Source organism: Urocitellus parryii, chromosome 8 (genome assembly GCF_045843805.1).
Source record: "Urocitellus parryii isolate mUroPar1 chromosome 8, mUroPar1.hap1, whole genome shotgun sequence".
Taxonomy (NCBI): Eukaryota; Metazoa; Chordata; class Mammalia; order Rodentia; family Sciuridae; genus Urocitellus; species Urocitellus parryii.
Genome location: NC_135538.1, coordinates 134,758,062 through 134,764,995, shown reverse-complemented (window position 1 = coordinate 134,764,995; position 6,934 = coordinate 134,758,062).

Below are 6,934 nucleotides of genomic sequence, written 5' to 3'. Positions count from 1 at the left end.
GAAAAAGGAATCTGTTTCTGATGCAAACAAAAACAGTAAAATTTTAAAAAGGAACATTTTTGCCATGGTCAGTTTTTTTTTAAAACTTTATTTATTTTTATGTGGTGCTGAAGATCGAACCTAGAGCCTTGCACATGTGAAGCGAATGCTATACTGCTAAGCCATAATCCCAGCCCCCATGGTCAGTTTTTAACTTTCCATCTACCAACTGAATTCTGTTTTAAAATGATTATCCTCCAAGTGGCAGATCCACAATACTATCCCCTCCAGAGTCAGCCTTCAAATGAAGCAGCTGATAGTAGGCCAGGGCCTGGCCCTTCCCTATAAACTCAGATTGGGTTTAGGGTGAGTCTTGATTGCATCCTCACTCAAGGACCCCTCCAACACCATCACTGAATTCTAGACTCACTGTCAAAGCAAAGCCACAGGACCTCAAGTCAACCAGATGCCAAAAAGAACTAGTATGTGACCTCTACAGAATTCTGACATTAGACCAGGAGTCCTCCAGGGGATATTTAAAGATGAATATAAAGCTGGAGGTGTTGCTTGGTATAAAGCCAATATCTCAGCATGCTATAGGGTAGGGGAAGCGCTCTCACATGTTCAGAGGCAGGGAAGTGCAAACTATACTAGCTGAGCTTAAATGAACAACCTGTGACTTCTAAATGCATTCTCTGGAGAAAAGGAAATCCAGACCAAGCAAGGGAGAAATTAAACTAAGAGAAGATGTCACAGATTTCAAAATAGATTCTGTACCATGAAGTCACTAAGTTTTGTGAGATCATTTTTTTCTTTAGTTTGTATCAAAGTAGTATATGCTTGACAAAAATAGTTTTTTGAGAGAGAGAGAGAGAGAGAGATTTTCTTTTTTTTTAATATTTATTTTTTAGTTTTTGGCGGACACAACATCTTTGTTTGTATGTGGTGCTGAGGATCAAACCCGGGCCACATGCATGCCAGGCGAGCGTGCCACCCTTGAGCCACATCCCCAGCCCAACAAAAACAGTTTTAAGAGAATGCAAAATATTTTTATATCCTTGGTTTAAAATGAAAAGCAATAGTAAAGGGATTATTTTAACAAACAAACAAAGGCAAGCAATTCTGGTTTATTGCCCTCCTCCCTAGAGGCACCCACTTTCAGTCCTTTTGGATGTTTCTTCTTGTATTTATCTTATTTTAAAATAAGCGTTATATTGCCATTTTTGTGATGAAGCAATTTTAGTTTTTACTTATTGACTTCTTATTATAGTGGATGAAACTTTACTTTTTCCCTGGGAGAGATTGAAATGTCTAGCCAACTATGTGAAAAAGAGGGTATTTATTATGGAGGTTGTCAATATCTAAGGCAAATAAGAAAAATGCAAAAAATTAAATTATACTCCAGACCTAATTATGAACATAGTGACAGAAAAACAATCATGCTAAGACAACATTGCTTCATCTACAGATAAATTATTCATTAATTAGCAGAGCTCTTATCTTCTTTTGGCCATTGTGATCGTCACTAAGAATAAACAAATAATAAATCTGGTTCTTATATACTTATTCACTCATACATCCTCATCTATTTTCATAATCATTTCTTCATGTCCATAATCTTTTATCTGCAAAAATGCCTTATAGTTTGTCATGTTTTGGAATTCAGTATTCCAGGCTGGATGGTTTGCAGCAGGTTCTGGAGGAATACCTACTGTCAAATCAAACCTTTATTTCTAGAGGAGACCTATTTATTCTTTATACATCTAAAATTTTCTTTCATGATCTTGTTTTAAAAACATAAATAAAATAATAGCAGGGATGGGATGCAACTTAGAGGTAGAGCACTTGCCTAGCATGCCCGAGGCCCCGAGTTCAGTCACCACCACCACCACCGTACACACACAAAGTAATAATAGCAAACTGAATTCAGACAGAGGAGAGCTCACCCCTAAAATTTTTATATATAATTTACCATGAACATCTCAATGCTTGCAGATAAATTTTTTTAAAAAGCAAAATATACCTAAAGGAAACTTCCTTGATAAAAGGTGTTTTTGAGAAGCCAATGTCAAATACCATATTCAACAACATACTTTTATGTTCTTTATGATTTTCTGAAAAAATTATGGGGAGTTTTGTTCTTAAATGACTATAGATGCTCCTCCACCCACTGTGGGGCTATTTCCTGATAAACCTATTGCAAATTGAAAATATCCTCTGAAGAAAAGGCATTGATACCCCTAACCTATGGAGCGGCGGCGGCTCCCCTCGCCATCCTGTGGCCCATGAGCACCTGCAGCTCGCGGCCACCGCCCAGGTCACCAGAGAGGAGCCGGCTTCACATCACTCTCCCAGGACAAGCTCCAGGGTGTGGTTTCTACCGAGGGACGAGGGCTTTCCCCCACCGTACCGTGAAAGCCTCAGTAAGTGGAGCCGTTCTAGGCCGGGGCCAGCTGGGCCTGGGCGGAGGGCAGGGAAGCCCTGGCCCTCCCTCAAAGGTGAGGCGTCTCTGGTTTTGAAATTCCCAGTTTTTGAACACAGTTTTTAAAAGTGTCACCAGAGAAATGAAGGACCATGGCAGGAAGCAAGGAGCTTCTGCTGGCACAGAAAATGTCTGAGGCCCGGGCCAGCCGAGCTAGGCCGCCTCCACCACTCCACCAGATACCTGAGAGAAGGACGTCCGTAGGGTGGCTCTGAGCTTCGGAGGCTTCGTCCACAACTGACTGACCCGTGGTTCGGAACGTGCGCAGGAGTCCAGCTCACGCTGTCCCACAATCCCCCTGGAGGCCACGCCTCCAATGAACTAAGACCTCCCACCAGGCCCACCTCTTAAAGGCACCACCACCTCCCCATCATGCCTTGGGCTGGCTACCAAGCCTTTAACACGTGGGACTTGGGGGACTTTCAGATCCCAACCCTAGCATCTGCCTAGAAAAGGAAAAGTTCTAAACTAGTTAGGAGTGACTCCCCTCCCGGATTCCACTGGAGGAGGAAGGGGAAGTGTTCCTTTATGTAGAAACACAAAGCATTGCAATATGACTCTGGCCAGTTGTCCCCAGGGCCCCTTTTCTGTTTATGAAGGTGCAGTGCAGGTGCGTTTTCCCTCTGCATTTCATAGCGAGGCCTGGTTCACCTGACGTTTTTGTGGGTGATTTAAAAATGTGCTTTTAAGGCAATTCTGGCACTTTGCCAATCTCCTTTTGTTCTGGATATTATCATCAGTTAAGATTATTGGTATCTAAACACCACCAAGTTCTTGCTTTGCCAAACTGTGAGAGCAAGTGGATCAGATCCTGGGAAAGGGACAACAGGGGTACAGATGGATTGCTTCAAAGCTGGCATTTTCTTCTACTTTGAGTGGTCCTATGTGAGGAACTTCATCAGAGGAGTGGCTACCGCTCTATGGGACCTTGACTATGACTCAATGGTGGCCAAGAACACACTATGTGCAGCCCATGCCGAGTAGTGGCAGAACATCATGTTACTCTTCCCAGTTGACAAGAGATCCAGGAGCCTCTACTGGGTGCTATGAACTGGTTTTCTGTTGCCTGAACGTGGGGCATCTGCCTGCTGAGATCCACAATGCACAGCCTAGCCCTTAGGTGGCGCTCTGCTCCTCTATGCTTTGAGGTGGGGCAGACACACAGCTAGAACTGATGATATCCTGGACTCTGTGGCCGTGTCACAGTCCAGTATGCCTAAGGATGAACTGGGTTTGCATCAAGAAACCCTGCTTCTGAGGTCATTTTCCAGAATGGTCACTGTAGAATTCATGGATGATGAGACAGATAGAAGGAAACTACCAAGACACCGACTTCTTGGCACTTGAATTGGGAATGATTGCCCAATAAATCCAGGAAATCGCATTCTGAGATAAGAGGGTGCTTTAGAAAATATCTGAACCTGGAATTGACCTTGAATGAGATTGTAAAGGACAAAGAAGCCTCCTGTGGTGGGGCACACCTGTAAATCCAGTGTCTTGGGAGGCTGTGGCAAGAGGACTGCGAGTTTGAGGCTAGTCTCAGCAACTTAGCAAGGCCCTGGGCAATTTTAAAAAAGGACTAGAAGATGTGGCTCAGTAGTGATTCAACCTCTAATATTAAAAAAAAAAAAATTTAAAGCACAAAGAATTCTTGGGGACCCTGAAAATGAAGCAAATCGGGAAAGTGCTGGCTATTCTCATAATAAACCAAGAAATCTCACTTAGAGTGTGAACATGCTCACTGGATTTTTCATAGTGTCGGACGACTTTATAACAATCAACAGAGACTGAATGTGCTATTACACAATGTGAACTTGTTCTCCTAAGTTTGGGTCACTGTAGAGAACTCCCTCATATTGCTACTAGGGAAAAACTTAAACCCTCTAGATTTTCTTGCTCTTAGTTGACTTAAAAATCACTAATTTTGGAGGTCACACAGTGGGGCAATACATTACTGGTGCCCCACTGGTTTGCTGTAGATAACACCTCTGGCGTGTGAATTATGATGGGAACAGTGGTCTGGGTTCCTCTCCAGAGAACTAAAGGCCACTTTCACTGAGAACACTGACCCTCCACGTGGGCCTTCTCTATCTTAACCTTTTGTCAGATTCTACCCAGCTCTGTGTGTAGACCTGCAGAACATTTGAGAATGTTTTGTCCCAAACTATGAAGCAGGGTTAACTTGACCTGGACTTGCTTAGCCTCTCTCCTCCCCATTCAAGGCTAAAGACATCTTCCAGCCACCAGGATGGGAAACACCAGACTGCGAAAGGAGTGAAAAGAGGTGGCACCCAAGTTCCTGGGAGATCTCTGCCTATTGGCAGAAAAGACATGGATGTCTCTCTGCTCTATCAGCCTGTCCCTCTCTTTCATTATCCCTCTCCTCCCTGGGACTGAGAAGCTGATTTGGAAGCAAAGCTCCCTCTTCTCCATTCTTTGGCTGCTGAATCAATCTGTCCTTTCTCCCCAGCACTCGTGTCTCGTATGTTGGATTTTTTTGTGGGATGAATCTGCAGCCTGGGTGGGGTAATACCAACCAGAGTGCCCCAAATGTCCACCTGTATTATTACCTGCCCAGGGAACAACCACCCTGGAGCACCCTGGGGCTTTGGAGAAAATTCACTCGCACTCTAATCTTCCTGGAAAATCAGAGCAGTTAATAATCTTCCCAGAGTTATCATGACCCTTCAGGGATGTGCCAGACCCAGGGCCAGGGCCGGCGGGGGTGGGGGGGGGGTTGATGTCGTCTGTGATCACCACTGTTCATTTTACTGGCCTATCATTGTTAGGATTTTTTTTTCTTTAAATAGCCTGCAAACATGGTGGTACTCTGGTGACAGGAGAGTTGTGTGATGTAGAAAGAGAACAAGTAATGCCGAGACTCCCAACTGGTCAGAGAGACTTCCCACCTCCTCCGTTTTTAACCACTTGCAGACTTTAATTTTCTGTCAGGGGCACCACTATTTGTGGTAACAAATCAAATCTCAGAAGAAACTTCCTGGTATGTATTCTCAACACCCATCACTTTAATTTGGGGCCAGAAAAATTAAAAGGCATGAGCTAGGTGCTTAAAGTTTATCTTTATAGGTTTTTCCCAGAAGACTTTTTTTTTTCGATTAATTTTTAAATGTTTATAAAGTGCAATTCACTCTTTTTGGTGTGTAGTGATGTAAGTTTTGACAAATGTCTGGATCCCCATAATTTTTGACAAAGTATAAATCATGCTCATTTTTCAGCTCATTTTCAGAGGTGCACCTGTGTTGGAAAATCTCTGTTACTCTTCCCAGTTGACAAGAGATCCAGGAACTCCACTGGGTCCTGTGAGCTGGTTTTCTGATGCCTGAACATGAAGCATCTGCCTGCTGAGATCCACAACGCACAGCCCAGCCCTTAGGTGGCGCTCTGCTCCTTTATGCTTTGGGGTGGGGCAGGCACACAGCTAGAACTGATGATATCCTGGACTCTATGCCCCTGATATACTGTGACCCGCAAGCCCCGGCCATAATACCACATTTTGTGTTGTGGTTTTTTGGGAAGAAACGTGGGGCTCATAACTTCCTGCTTCTCTAGTGCTGTCTCAGCGTCTTGGTTGATGGCTTAAACTTCTGGGAGGGAAGTAGTATGCTTTCCTAATGACTGTTGCCTTCCTATGGAAATATGTGTGCAGTCTTGCTGAAGTCTTATAATAAAATATGCTTTGCAACATCTTTAAAAGTTTTTAAAATTCAAATGTAGTGAAATTGACTCCTTTTGGGGTATGTAGTTATGTGAGTTTTAGCACACACAAAATCATGTACAGTAGTTCTCCTTTATACATGCTGTTCATGATTTCAATAATATGCAGTCAACCACATTCTAGAAAATATTAAATGGAAAATTCTAGAAATAAACAAATTATAAGTTTTAAATCTCATGCTGTTATGAGTAGTGTGTTAAAATCTCTTGCTGTCTGTTCCATTCCACCCTGGATGTGAGTTTTCCATTAGTCCAGTGTATCTATGCTGTATACATTATCCTGCTCATTAATTATTCAGTAGTCACCTACTAAGGTGGTATCACAGTGCTTTTGTTCAACTAATTCTTATTTCAATTAATAATGGCCTCAAAGCACAAGAGTAGTGATGTTAGCGATTTTATTATAGTATGTTACTATAATTTTTCCATTTTATTATTAGTGTTGTTCATCTCTAATTGTGCACAATTTATAAATTAAGCTTTATCACAGGTATGTATATATAGTATATTTGTGGAGTTTGGTACTATCCACAGTTTTAGGCATCCACTGGGGGCCTTGGAATGTATCTCCTGTGGCTAGCAGGGATGACTATCATCATCATCACAATCAGGAAGAGGATAGTTAAAATCACCCCAGAAAACTTCTTGCACTATCCATTTGTACTCACACGGCCCCCAGCACATTTTCCCCTGACAACCACTGATCTGCTTTCTATGCCTTGTATTTTTGCCTTTTCC